Consider the following 14,877-nt stretch of genomic DNA (forward strand, 5'->3'; position numbering starts at 1 on the left):
CCCCTTCTTCTTCCCTTTCTTCTCCTACTGATCTTCCTACTTCTTATGTTCCATAAATGAGTGAAACCATATGATAATTGTCTTTCTCTGCTTGACTTATTTTGCTTAGCATGGTCCATATATACAATGGAATATTACTCAGCCATCAAAAAGAATGATTTCTCAACATTTGCTGCAAAATATTACTGTATTTTAAATTTTAAAGTTCCTAAGAGACTAGATCTTAATTGCTAGCACAAAATAGAAATAATAATGGGACATGATAAAGGTATTAACTAATGCTGCTGTAGCAATTATATTGTGATATATAAATCTATCAAACCAACACATTGTACACCTCAAACTTACCAATGTTATATGTCAATTTTAGCTCAATAAAAATATGCAAATGAAAACTGTGTAATATCCACGTAATAAAATAATTCTCACTAGTACACAATATGTGCTGATGCATAGGACATGAATATTTTTTTAAAATGTCAAGGATAAACAAAGTGACACAAAAGGACACAAACTGCATAATTCCATCAACATGAAGTATAAGAACAGTTAAAATTCATCTATGGTAATGGAAATCAGATTGCTGGCTGTCAATGGAGGCTGGGTATTGTCTGAAAATGGGCTTGAAAATTTCTAGAGTGATGTTTTGCAGTGTGATTATACAAGGTTATACATTTCTTAAGTCTTACCCAATTTTATAACTTTGAACTGCATTTTACTCTAGATAATTTTTTAACTCAAACATGCAAACAAATAAGCCTATAATTATAGTAAGTTCTTTTAGGATATAGAGAGAGGAGTAGCTTCTGATATAGCTTCTTTTGGGGCAGGTAGACTATGGTGGGAGACTGGGTCTATCCTCAGGCCAGTATGGCAAACCTATTCATTTTACTTCTCTAATTATAGCTGTTTCAGTCTAAGATTTAAGGCTGATTTCAAACATTCTGTGGGAGAACAACTGAACTATGCAAGTATTCCACCTTGAACTAAATGAGAAATATGGAAAAATGTGATCCTTTGCTTTAATATCTCTACACACATTACAGCTTAAAGTCTCTTCCTATTCATACTACTGAAATTACTTACCAACCAGGGTATAAGAGAGCTGGGATTTGTTGGTGTTTATGATGTTTCTCCTGTGTTGATAATAGCACCTGACACATACTAGGTGTTCAACAAATACTTGTTGAATTTATATGTAAATGATAGTAATTCAAATTTCTACTTTCCATCTCACCCGTGATAAATAGCTTTCTATTTAAAGACCGAGGATTTTAGAAATATTCCATTTGGTTTTAGGGAGTAGGCAATAACTGAGATTGCCAAGGCTGAAGGAGATGTTCTCATGAATTCAACACTACATCTAGTACATAAGCTATAGAAAGCACATCCGCACTCACACAATGAACCAACAGAGGTCAGGTTTACCACCATGATGCTATTGCTAATATTAAGTTTTGTAAAGTCTAAGATCAACAGCTAGCAAACTTTTCCTGTAGAAAGCCTGAAAGAAAATATTTTAGGCTTTGTGTGCCATGATGTCTCAGATACAACTAAACAACTCTTTCTAAAGATTATCTTACAAATTGTGTAACTCACATGCTTTTAAATGTAGATCCACTTTTTTTAAAAGATTTTTACTTATTTATTTGAGAGAGAGAGACTGAACAGTAGGGAGGAGCTATGGGGGGGAGAGAGAGAAAGAGAGAGAGAGAGAGAGAGAGAGAGAGAAGCAGACTCCCTGCTGAGCAGGAAGCCTGATGCAGGGCTCAATATCAGGACCCGAAGATCATGACCTGAGCCGAAGGCATAGGCTTAACTAACTGAGCCACCAGGCATCCCATGCAGATCTAGTTCTAAATCTAATTATACCTAAGATTAATAATTCCCAAATGTAATTCTGAAAAACAATTTGGTTTATAAACCTATTAAAAAGCAATATTCATACACACAATAACATTTTAGGAGAATTCATGGCCAATGATAAGGGGAAACACACTTCTGGCCAGGTCCTAAATCAATTACATATTATCTTTTTTAGAAGACACTCAGTTAAAGATTAAGGATTTCAAGAGACATTTTATAATAAAAAAGTTATAAAAGACATTATGAAAGTTCTTCTCATTTAAAATTAAGACATTGTTCAGCTGGTTCTGGTTCAAGATGGTGACATAGGATGATCCTGAACTCACCCCCTCTCACAAGCACATACACACTGAATACATACTTACGTTTGGAAATAATTTCCTTTGAAAGAAACCCAAAACTAGCTGAGTAACTCCGACACATGGACCAAATGAGAAAAACCCATGTTAAAATGGGCAGGAGGAGCTGAGACACAATCTTATCACAAACCTCACTGTACAGTGACCATCTCCCCACCCCCCACATAATGACCCACAATCAGGAAGAAATTCACAATTCCATAGCTTCTCCCTGAGGAGTGAAGGGTTTGAAACCCACATTGGCATCCCAACTTTTAGGAACTACCTCTGAGAGATGAGCCCCTAAAACATCTAGCTTTGAATGTCAGCAAGACCCACAAGATCCACAAGGCTACAGCAAACTGAGAAAGTTCTTAAAGTGCCCATGCAAACTCACCTGGCCACACCCCAGAGACCAGCCCAGAGGTAGCCACCTGCAAAGTGCACAGTCTTTCTGTGACAGAGGTCTTTTTGTTTATCTTAAGGCTGAGGGACAGGCATCTAATTTAACACAAATCTAGCAGCCTTATGAAATACTCCCAAAGATGGAATCTGGCAGGTGTATTCTTCATGCTCTCCCTGTCATGCTTCAGGTTGCCAATAAAAGAGCTTGTGCACTCAACTGGCAACCACAGTTTTTAAAGCTCCCACCCAGGGGATAACATTTGATCACCAGGCTCTGGGCTTCTGTTCACAGCTCCCATAGGACTATAACAAATGAAGAAAGAACCCTTAACCAGCTATACCCCAGGGCAGGGGAGAGATAGCAAACTAAAATGCCCAGTTTTTGCTATGAAAGAAGGCTATTAGCTTATCTTCATAGCTATGGCCTGAGGGGCAAGCTTCTAATTAAACACACATCTAAGGGCCAGATACAATCCTACCAAGAGATCTTCATGTCCTCCCCTGACAAACAAACAAACAAACAAACAAACAAAAAAGTGGTAGCATCTTAGCCTTGATGGGGATCACGTGTTAGGATGTTAGAGACTACCAGGGATTTGAGGTCCATACTTTGACAAACACTGCCATGGACAGATATAATGAGAAACGTAGAGAATGGAAATGCCAGGGGCATGAGTTTCAAAATTAGAAGGGCTTGTAAGGGGAGGAAGAGTAATGATTTGGAACTAATGGTAGATAACCAGAAGAAGGTAGTATCAAGCCTCTTGAGTTATGAGGTGTGGGATGAGAACCATTTCCTTTGGAGTTACCTGTAACAGAAGTAGTATTGGGAGCTAAGTTTCAATTACATCTTATAGATGAAGAATTATGTGAAAAATGTCAGACTAAAGACAATCTATGGCACAAATGAAAGTGTGAAGGGCCTAGTGATAATACTGCTGAATTGGAAAAAAAAGAAAAAAAAATGAGAATGAGTGAATGAGTAAGAAAGAAAATTTATAATTTTAGTTGCAATATTTTCTTTCCCTTTTTTGACTGAGTTTAGGTTGGAATTGTTTTCCTTCTTGTCTATTCTACCACAATCATCATCCAGCTCTTGCCTTGAATCATTACAACTTCTCTGTAACTGGCCTCTTTACCTCCAGGCTTATCTTCTTCAATCTCTTTCTGCAAAGAGCTAATAAATTATCTACATTAATTCTATATTAATTGTAAACATGATTATCTTGTTTTCTTTTCTTTTCTTTTTTTTTTTTTTTTTAGTTCTTTATCATTTTCTTCAGGATTAAGTGTAAGGCATTTACCAAAGTATAAGACTTCTACAATCATTCTTTCCTCCCTGTTCACTACAATTACTCCTGAAATTTATGGACCATGATGTTTAATCCTTGATGTCTCAAACCTCTACACATTGCTCAAGCTATTTCCTCAGTCATCAGGGAGCTGTTATTTGTTGACAACTAATGTGTAGGAGAACATACAGAATTACTTAATGGCATAGTAGACGGACTCAATTTGTTTTTAAAAGTTGTCATATTTTTAAAGAAATGGTTTAAGATACATTTATTAAATCTGCAAATTGTGCCAGTGGATGGATCTCTTTAGTAAACCTTGATTCCACTGTGCTTCAGCCCTTATTATCATCTGTCTGACTTTAAATCGGTCACTTGACTTTTTCTTAAAGTCAGTTTCCTCAAATATAAGTTGGAAATAATATTTTCAATACCTATTTCACAGAGAAATTAAGAGAACTGCATAAAGGAAAACACATTAAGAAGTTCACTAGAAGTAACCCAGTTAAGGAAAAGAAGCACTTGTGACAAGGTCCTGTGCAAATAAGTTTTTACTTCTTTGTTTGCCATAGTTCTATTTTGCACTCACATACTACTCTGAAATACAATATTCCTAACATACTTATATAAAAGAGGTGAGACATGCATCTTTATCTTGTGTTTAGGTCTTTCTCAAAATCAGGATTTATAATCCTGCTGCCATATTTAGGGTTCTCTTAACAGGTCAGGAAATGAGTCTTCTTATATATAGGTTTTTTTCCACATGAATCTCACTGCTCTTCAGAATAGTAGGAACCTAACATTTATCAATGAGGACAACCAAAACAAAGACTTCCTTGGACTCACCCTGTACCCATGGGTAAGAATGCCAAAGGTTGGGGATAGCCATAATGATATTGGTGACCACTTCTGAGGCATCATGATTCCAGAAAATTAGCTTCCTTAAGGACATGGGAATTCACACACAGACTTATTCAGTAGAGTTTGAAAGCAAGTAGTCTTGGTTATGGTACAGGAAATGAAGATTGAAAACAGAAATGTCCAGAGTTTTGAGGGGTGACTTTGATGATTTAGTAAGTACACCAGAAATTTTCCACCCATAGGATTCTAAAATGCAACTGGTATGTTCTTAAGAGCCAAAATAATGTTACTCCTTACGGATGAATTTGTACAATTATATTTACTATGTGAATAAAGCATTAAATATATGATACTTAAGCAGAGTTGGCACTAGAAAACAAAGAATGTAGGGTTTGTTTACATAAAATGGATTTAAGAAATCATCTGAAGAGATAGAATGAGGTAGTGCTGCTTTTACTGTTCAGATCATTTTGCATCAAAATCTTTTAAAACTGTGCATTTGTAAGTCATAGGATAATTTAGTAATCTTGAATCAACTATATGGTTCCATTTTCTCTGAGTAGAAATAACTGCTATCTTAGGTTACACTTCTCAATACTCTGATAGTCTTAGAAATCCAAAATAGCTTATCATGCATTTGAATCCGATGACAGTGGTTACCTAAACTAATCATGGAAAATAAATATTTATGGTTTTCCATTTGTTTTCATCAAAACTGTTTCTTGCTAGACATCGTTTAGCAAGATAATAATCTACCACTTTCTTTTCATTGTTTGCCAGAATGCTGATTCCCCCCACACACGTTCACACATAAAACTGTTACTAATTATAACTCAAAATAAAAAACTAGGCATTTATTTTTTGTTTATAATAATTTAATCATAGAGATGAATTATACCAGTACTGAATTAATTATTCATTTAAGAGGAGCAACATTTCTTTATAACTATAGAAATCTTAAAGTCCATTCCCAAATTTCCACATGTAAATATTTCTAATATTGCTTTTCATGAGTAAATCATGTAAATTCAAAAATTTTATTTCCATATCCTATAATTTCTATAGTTAAAAAAAAGCATTATTTACTTCACTGCCATTATGGGCCTTTGCTATCACAAGGTAAAAATTAAATGTTGGCTGTAGGGTGCAATTTATGCATAGTCAGAATACAAAAGGGAAAACGTGGAACTATTGCAAAGCTAAAAGTAAAGGAAAACAATATTGGTTCTAATGGATTTTTGATTGCCAGTTGCAATATTCTTGCTTTCCATTTTCCTTCCGAAGTAACTGCTACTTTCTCATTGGGACACATGCATAGCTATGAGCAATAACAGTAATGTTATGTCCAATAATTACTTGACACAAGTTCCCTGACTAGTAGAATTGAATTTTGGTTTCTAATATGACTAATGTATGCTAATATGACTTAAATTGTACAGAACTGAAAAATGGTTACTTTTATGCTGTTAGAAAAACTATTGGTCTTAATTTCATAGAAGGAATTACTCCCATGTTCTAAAAATTCTGCACTGAAGGTGTTTACATGCTAAAAAGATTTGTTTAAAAGCTAGCAATTTAAATGCAAGATTATAAGCTGGTATTTTAAGTCACATTTGCTGGAATCTCTAAAATATAATCACTCCTATTTTGCTGACTTAATACACCATATTATTTTGCTGACTTAATATACCATATTAATAAGGACTTGGAAGTTTAATTCTATTTGAAAAGGATTTGTCTTATTTAGTCTACTCCTGGCTGATATTTTTCAGCTTAAAATATCTATCTTAAAAAATTAATGTTTACTAAATATTTATTAAAAAGTTTCCCAGTTTATCTTTTAAGAACAATTTCTTTGAATCATATTAATAGAAAAAAAAATATGTCATAGAGACCTCCAAGTAAATTCCAGAACATTCCTTGATAACACATCCTGGGATTTAATAACTCCACTTACAGGGAAGTCCTACTTATATTACCTACAAATCATTTGTGCTCCAATCTAAACACATGTTCCCTGGTTGCATCTTCTGCAAAAATTGAGAACTGCAAGCCACTAGCCTTTTGAAAAATAACTTTTCATGTACTTAAGCTTCTTTGCTAAATTTATCCTAAGTCAATAAAAAAACCTATTTGTAAAAGTTCCCTGTTGGGGCTTCCTAGGCTGCCCAATGTTATTAAAATAACAATTTTTCCCTATATATACAACAGAAATATACTTAACTTTAAAATGTGCATGAAAGCCTATATTTTTGCCACTGTTCAGAATGCCTGTTAGATAGATTCCTGAATTTTACTTTAAAAGTAATGACTTCCAATTTCTCTCTGTAGTTTTGTTGTGGACATTTGTTCTCTCTGCATTAGCCATTGCCATCTTATTTTTATTCCATGTTTCTGCGGGAATGCTCTACTCTCCCATTTTTAGCCTTGTGTTTCCAGTGGAACAAATTCTATGATTAGCTCACAGGTGGGCTCAAATTAATCATGATCTTTCACTCCTTCCCACCCCACTATAACATCAACATATTAATTGATGAAAATGGGGCTACATGACTCAACTCACGCCTGTGACACATGAGGATATATTTGCTGGGGATTTGTAAAAAAGCATTTTGTCTGTCTCCATAATAGGACCGGAACAGATGCTCTCTTTTCTAAAGCAGATGTAGTAGGCGCCTGCACTATTGCTTCTATGAGATTAGTTACCCTAGACATGAAGTGATAAAAGGGACAGCAGAGTTTAGAGAAGAATATCAAGGATCTCTTCGTAGAGGTGCATTTAGGTCCAGCCCTCCTCTGGGCTATTCTGTTAAATTAAAACATGGATATAGCTATATTTATATATATTATGCATACACATAATGATTTTTGTTTGTTTAGGTCAATATCAGTTGATTTTTATATTACTTGAATAAAAGATTATTAACTCATAAAATATTCTGGTTAAACTTTTCTGTTTTTTTTTTTTTTTAAGATTTTTAATTATTTATTTGACAGAGAGAGAGCACAAGCAGGGGAAGCAGCAGGCAGAGGGAGAAGCGGACTCCCTACTGAGCAGGGAGCTGGAAGTGGCACTCAATCCCAGGACCCTGGGATCATGACCTGAGGCAAAGGCAGATGCTTAACCAACTGAGCCACCCACGTGCCCCATCTTTTCCTGGTTTTTAAAATTGTTTGATTGGCAAACCAGAGCCACCTAATAAATGTTTGGGAAAATAAATATTAAAAAATATATGTGTTCTCAGTATTAAGTTCTCTAAATGCTAATAGTATTCATTATCTCTGGGAATACTTTTTTTTCTCTTCTAACTACAAATTTCTAAAAATAATAAATGACTATGATAGAGTTCTTCAAAAGAACAAACTTTAATCCTCCAAACATGCCAATCTCAAATTGTTTGATATACTGAAGACCTTTATATGATTAGATGCAAATAAGAAAGCAATTAAGTCATTATTCATTAGTACTAATGAGCATGTTATTCAGGCTTATTTCTCAGTAAAAGAAGAAGAGTGACTAGGAGAAAAGGGTAACAATAGGACTAGAATCCTAAACACCAGTCATATTGCAATGCATGATGGGTATGGAAGGATATATAAAAAACTATCTGGGGCCCTGGGGCTCTTGGGGAAAGTAACTAAGCAGCCAAGGAATAGGGTGGGAGGGAGACAACGTTTCATTCTATATTTTCTTATGCCTTCTAAATTTGAACAGGTGCACTTATTACCTATGCAAAAGTAAATATTTTAAAACCACAAAAAATAACAATAGTTATATTTCAATTATATTTCAATAAAGCTGTGGGAAAAATCACCTACCACTTGCCATCGTTTTGGGGATATAAATTATTGAGAGTGAGGTTTGCATTTTCTAACTTAATGCATTCTTCATACCATTTTCTCTTTTATAAATATTTTAAGGCTTCTTTTCCTTTGTTCTCTCAAAATGTTCTATTATCCCTAAACATATTTTTCCTATTTTTCTCTAATTATGTTATTTCTGCAACAGCTCTTTATTCCGGTCATATTCTTCTGCTCTAAGCACTGTCTACCTAGAGATAATTCCATGCCTTAAACATACACACATGCACATTTTTTTGCATTCATTAAAATAATGTTCCATAAATATGGGACTATGCAAGCTGCTAATACATTTGATGGCTGGCATCCATGCAATTGATTTTGACCAATTTATTTCAAATATTACAAATATGTGTCATCATTTATTTAGCAAACATGTATTATCTCCTTAGCTACTGGCACTGTCTTTGACGTTGCAGATATAATTACCAATGAGAAACTTCAAGTAATTTGCTCTCGTTAATTAATTTACACATTACGTGGAAACATTCTTAGGAGATTTTGACATTATCTGAAAACAGGATGTGTCAACTTTAAACTGAAGTGATAATATCCTTTATTTCATTCACATCCTTGCAGAAAAATCTAGAAGACTAGGTTGAAAAATATCTGAAAGCATCTGGAGATAGATTGTGACTGGATTTAGAATTGCTTGAAAAAATGCTGCATCCTGATGTTGCATAATTGGAGGTATATTTTTTCCTCGAACTTTAAGCAGTAAATTCTTACAGGGAAATTGTTCCCATGGGAAAGTATTCGATCCCATTGTCTCATCCTTTACAAAAGACTGTTTTTGTCTTAAAATGTAGTCACCAAAGAAATGGGTTTTCAGGTTAAAGAACGCATTTAAGTAGAGAGTTCAATTTACTTGATCATAATTTTTACATGGTATGGTTTATGGAAAATAGAGATTTACCAAGCACCTCACGTGATTCTTATGATCAAACTGTTTTTGAAAACATTATGCTGGAGAAGCATAACAAGAATGACTACACTGGGATGTCTGGGTGGCTCAGTCATGTAAGCTTCTACCTTTGGCTCAGGTCATGATCCCAGGGTTCTGGGATAGAGCCCCACATCAGGCTCCTTGCTCAACAGAGAGCCTGCTTCTCTCTCTGCCTGGTGCTGCCCCTGCTGTGCTCTCCCTCTCTCTCTCTCTGACAAATAAATAAATAAAATCTTTAAAAAAAAGACTGACTAGACTGCCTCCAGTGTCTTACTAAATTTATGAACTTGAAATCTAGTTATTCTTAAAAGCAGAAATAACTTTCAAGATTCCCCTATCCTTTATAAGATAAAATTATATTTCATCCTGTGCAACTAAAATTATAAGCAATTCTCATGTATAAGAAAATCCAAGATACCAAATACTACTTTATAGATAATGCTTAGTTTTCTTTATAATTGCAGTATCTCAGATATCATTAAATTTAGTCCTTATAGCAATGCATTTGAAAAATGTCCCATCAGCTTCATTATTATGCTTTCTGGTTATTGATATTTTACAGTTATGTTCCTTGAGAATACTTTTCACATATCACATCATCCTCATACACAAGCATCAATATTCCCAATTTCCATATAGTGTGTTTCCATAAATATCCTACATTAAAATTAACCGTATATCACTGCACTCTCTTTTTACTCTGATGTATGTTATTTGGCCTTCTATTTTTGAATTTAATAAAGTACATTTTTTTAAATTGAAGACTATTTCAAACTTTTTTTAAAAGATTTTATTTATTTTTTTGACAGAGAGAGAGCACAAGCGGGGGGGGGCAGTAGGCCGAGGGAGAGGGAGAAGCAGGCTTCCTCCCTACTGAGCAAGAAGCCCGATGCCAGGCTCAATCCCAGGACCCTGGGATCATGACCAGAGCTGAAGGCAGACGCCCAACCGACTGAGCCACCCAGGTGCCCCTACCTATTTCAAACTTTTTCAATAATCTCTTGTCTTTCTATATCAAAGACTGTTATTTTCTTTCTATGTAGAATCCTTCACTTTTCTCTACACCCTGGATTCAAAAGCCATCTCTAAAATTCTTGGGAAAATTCTGACAGACTCACAAATTTGTTAAGTAAAATTATGAATATTATAAAATTTCACCATTCTTATAGTCAAATAAAGCTTTCAGATTCTTTGCACATAGTAGCCACTCAACATATTTTTGCAGAATAAATAAAATATGTCTATATAAATTCCAGTACCCTTTTTTCTCCTTCATGCTATCGTTAAATAATACCTGAGATCTATCCTTTTTTAGATTTATTTATTTGAGAGAGAGAGAGAGTGTGCATGCAGGAGGAGAAGAGGGAGAGGAAGGAGAGAAGCAGAATCTCACTCTCCACTGAGTAGGAGGCCTGATGGTGGACTTGATCCCAGGACCTTGAGATCATGACTTGAGGTGATACCAAGAGCTGGCTGCTTAACTGACTGAGCCACCCAGGGACCCCAAGCTCTAGTCTTTCTTTTCTTTTTTAAGATTTTATTTATTTATTTGTCAGAGAGAAGAAAGGGAGAGAACACAAGCAGGGTGAGCATCAGGCAGAGAGAAAAGCAGGCTACCCTCTGAGCAAGGAGCCAGATGAGGGAATGAATCCCAGGACCCTGGAATCATGACCTGAGCCGAAGACAGACACTTAACTGAGCCACCCAGGCATCCCTGTATCCTTTCTTAATCTTCATTTGTTTAACTATCTGTTTTTCCAGATACCCTGACTTTTTCTTTCCTTACTTTTTTTTTTTTTTTTTTTTTTTTTAGGGAGATAGAAGAGGGCCAGAGAGAGAGTGTGAGAGAGAGAGAATCTTAGGCAGATTCCATGTCTAGTGCAGACCCCCACATGGGGCTCAATCACACAACCCTGATATCATGACCTGAGCTGAAATAAAAAATTGGACACCTGACTGACTGAGCACCCAGGTGCCACCCAGATACCTTTTAGTTTATTTGACTTCCATGACTTCAGAAGAACTTTTGTCATAAAAAAAATTATAGGTGATGATTTTGAAAATGTTAATTGGATATAATTTTGTTAAATAATTGGAACCAGCAATAAAGAATTTAAATGCCCCTAATTTATTTTCCTTATATAAATGGAGCTAATACATTTTCAGGTTATGCACTATATATATATATATATATATATATATATATATATATATATATATATATATATATATATATACCTTTCAATATTTTCAGTGTGAAAACACTCAAAACCTGGTAGCTGCAATCATTAAATGGGTTTGTGTTTGATGTACTGAAAAAAATTAGCAACCATTTCTTTATTTGACAAAACATTTTTTGAATATGTAATGAAGGAGAAAGATTGAGCTGTTAAGAAATTAATTCACTAAACCATCAGATTTTGTAATATAACCCACATAAAGACATGAAATGCTTCAAGTTTGCAGTGATCTGAATGTTTGTGCTATCTTCCCCCAAATTTATATATTGAGATCTTCACCCCCCAAAATGGTGGTACATGTAGGTGGGGCTTCATGGCACATGTAGGTAGGTGTTTATGCAATGAGAGTGGAATCCTCATGAAAGAGATTAGTACTCTTACGAAGGAGACCACAGAACTCCCTGGCCCTCACTACCATGTGAGAATATAGCAAAAACATGTGACCTGTGAACCAGGAAACCAGCCCTCACCTGACCACACTGGCACCCTGATTTCAGACTGTAAACCTCCAGAACTCTGAGAAATAAATTTCTATTTTCACACACTACCTAGTCTGTGATATTTTCTTATAGCAACCTAGTGGACTAAGACAAAGATGAAAACTGTATTTGCTTCATATTTAATGTTGCAGTAAACTTTAATTATGCTATTTAATTTATGTATGCTGATGGTTGTTTCTTGTCATGTATGCTAAAAAATTTAGACTTGTGATATTCCTTTCTATATAGATACCAAGACCTAAAGCCTAGAGCCAAAATCCATTGCCAGCTCATGTCTACTATGTATTACAGACTTTGAAATCTTTGCAATAATTTTCTGATAGTTTTGTAGTCAAGTGTGATTCTATAAAATCAAGAGGGAAAAAAAGAGACTGAATCTCTTTTTAATGATGATGACCTCGTCCCATGGCACTTGTGACTCTCCATCTGAGGGCTCTCTGTTGGTCCACATGAGGGTTAGGCAATGAGTAATAGGGATTCGATGCTCCCACAGGCAGCTCTCAGCTAGTTTCAAGTGAACAAAAACACATACATCCTAGCATTCTCACCTCTTGTTCAGAACAATTCTGAGGCAAGGCTGACATCGCAGATTTTCTAGGAAGATCAAGCTCCAGTTGCTCACGGTAGTAACTGGACAGATAACACTCTTTTGTGACTTTCTTAACTTGCCTATTTCACCTGTCAAACAAATATGTTAAACTCAAATCCTTGTCTTATGATCTGCTTATGGGGAGATGCCTGGCCAAGACAATTGATATTAGAATCGGTCCTGGAAATACAGTATGATTCTTAGCACTGATGTGGCCACATTGAAGTTAAAGACCACAACTTTATAGTGGCATGAATTTGTAGACAAAGTCAAACAATTTCTGTTTTAGACTTCATGTTAATAGTTAAAGTCATATATCTTTTGCGTCCAAGTTTTCCTTATATGATTTTTAACCCTTTTATATTTTGGGTGAGTTCCACTCAAATATTTATTTTATTAAATGAAATTCTGTATATGAAAGGCCTATCAATAATTTTCATAGAAAATTATTGATAATAAATATAGAAAAATCTATAAGGCATTTTTTATTCTATTATTTTATCATTATAGTTTAAGTTATTTTCTTCTTATGCTAACTTATAAAATGTATATACTGGTATAGAAAGCACAAACACCAGTTTTGAAAATATTTTGTGTTGTTTTAACATGAATTGTTATTGCATTTTACTTTTAAATATTATACTCTGATTTATTATGTGGATGTAAATTTATTTTTCCTTCTAGAAATTGAGCTATATATTTTGTCCAAATAATAAGCCAGATATCATTTTTTTGATATTAGAAAGATATATTGTGCTAAATTGAAATGTTGTTAGAAAGACAGGCATGGAGGCTGCTTCTCTGAATTAAACTTGAAATAAGTTTTAAAAATATTTTATCAGTTTTTCAGTCTTATTATAACTGCAATTAACCTCAGTAAGGCTCTTTACGGCACTGTCTGGATTGAATTTAACTACAGAACACTAATTCTACCAAAAAATAGTTTCAAGATAAAATAAGATCTTATCGACAGTGTATATTGAATCAAAATTTTGAGTCTTGAAACTAAGTGTTCAGCATTAAGTCTAAGTTTTGAGTGTTAGTCAATGTGTTGAATCTAGAAGTATTAAGATGTGATGGTGAAATTCAGTAGATCTGTCTGAATCATTGTCATTTGCCACAAAATTGCTTTGCACATAAAGTTGCTTATTCCAAAATGCCTAGTTTTACTTTTGTTGTTTTAATTCCCACATCCCATCCATTAGCAGATCTCACTGACTGTATATCCCAAGTGTATGCCAAATGTGTCCTCTTTTCATTTCAAGTCCTGCCACCCTAACAAGAGTTACAATCTTCTTCTGCTGAAACAATAGCTTTCCAACTGCTATCCTTGCCTTTATCATTTATTCTCTATTCATCTATTTACCATAGAGGAGCTTTAATGTTACTTTTTCAAAGGCTCCCATGGTTTTCTATCACATTTAAACACAGCTGCCTTCCCTAGGATTACGATGCCCTAAGTGATCTTTCCATGTTAACCTTGACATTCTCATTTTGTATCTCCTGAGCACCAATTACATGTCAGGAACCTCAGTTTTCTGTCTATTCTTTCAGTGCACCTTGTTTGCTCCTGCCTTAAAGCCTTTGTTGCAGGTGTTTCTCCTTCCTGTAATGTTTTGTCTCCTTGGCACATATAATCCTTCTAACCATTCAGATCTCACTCAAATGCTATCACCTAAAACAAGAAGACAAACATTCCCTAACCTCTGAATCTAAAGTAGGCACTAAGTCACTTTCTAAAGCATCGCTGAATGTTACTGCTCTGCATATAGTGTATTACCATCTGATAGTTTTCTTATTACATATTTAATATGTTTCTTATTATATATTTAATATGTAATATTTAATATGTTTATTTACCTCTGAATCAGAACATGTACTCCCTAAAGGCAGGGTGCTAGTCTGTATATAGGGCACTGTATTCTCAGCATCTAAAACCATGAATAAATTAATGAAGAAAGTTAGTAAATATACACAAG

Source organism: Ursus americanus, chromosome 13 (assembly GCF_024610735.1).
Source record: "Ursus americanus isolate L20-20 chromosome 13, mUrsAme1.1.p, whole genome shotgun sequence".
Taxonomy (NCBI): Eukaryota; Metazoa; Chordata; class Mammalia; order Carnivora; family Ursidae; genus Ursus; species Ursus americanus.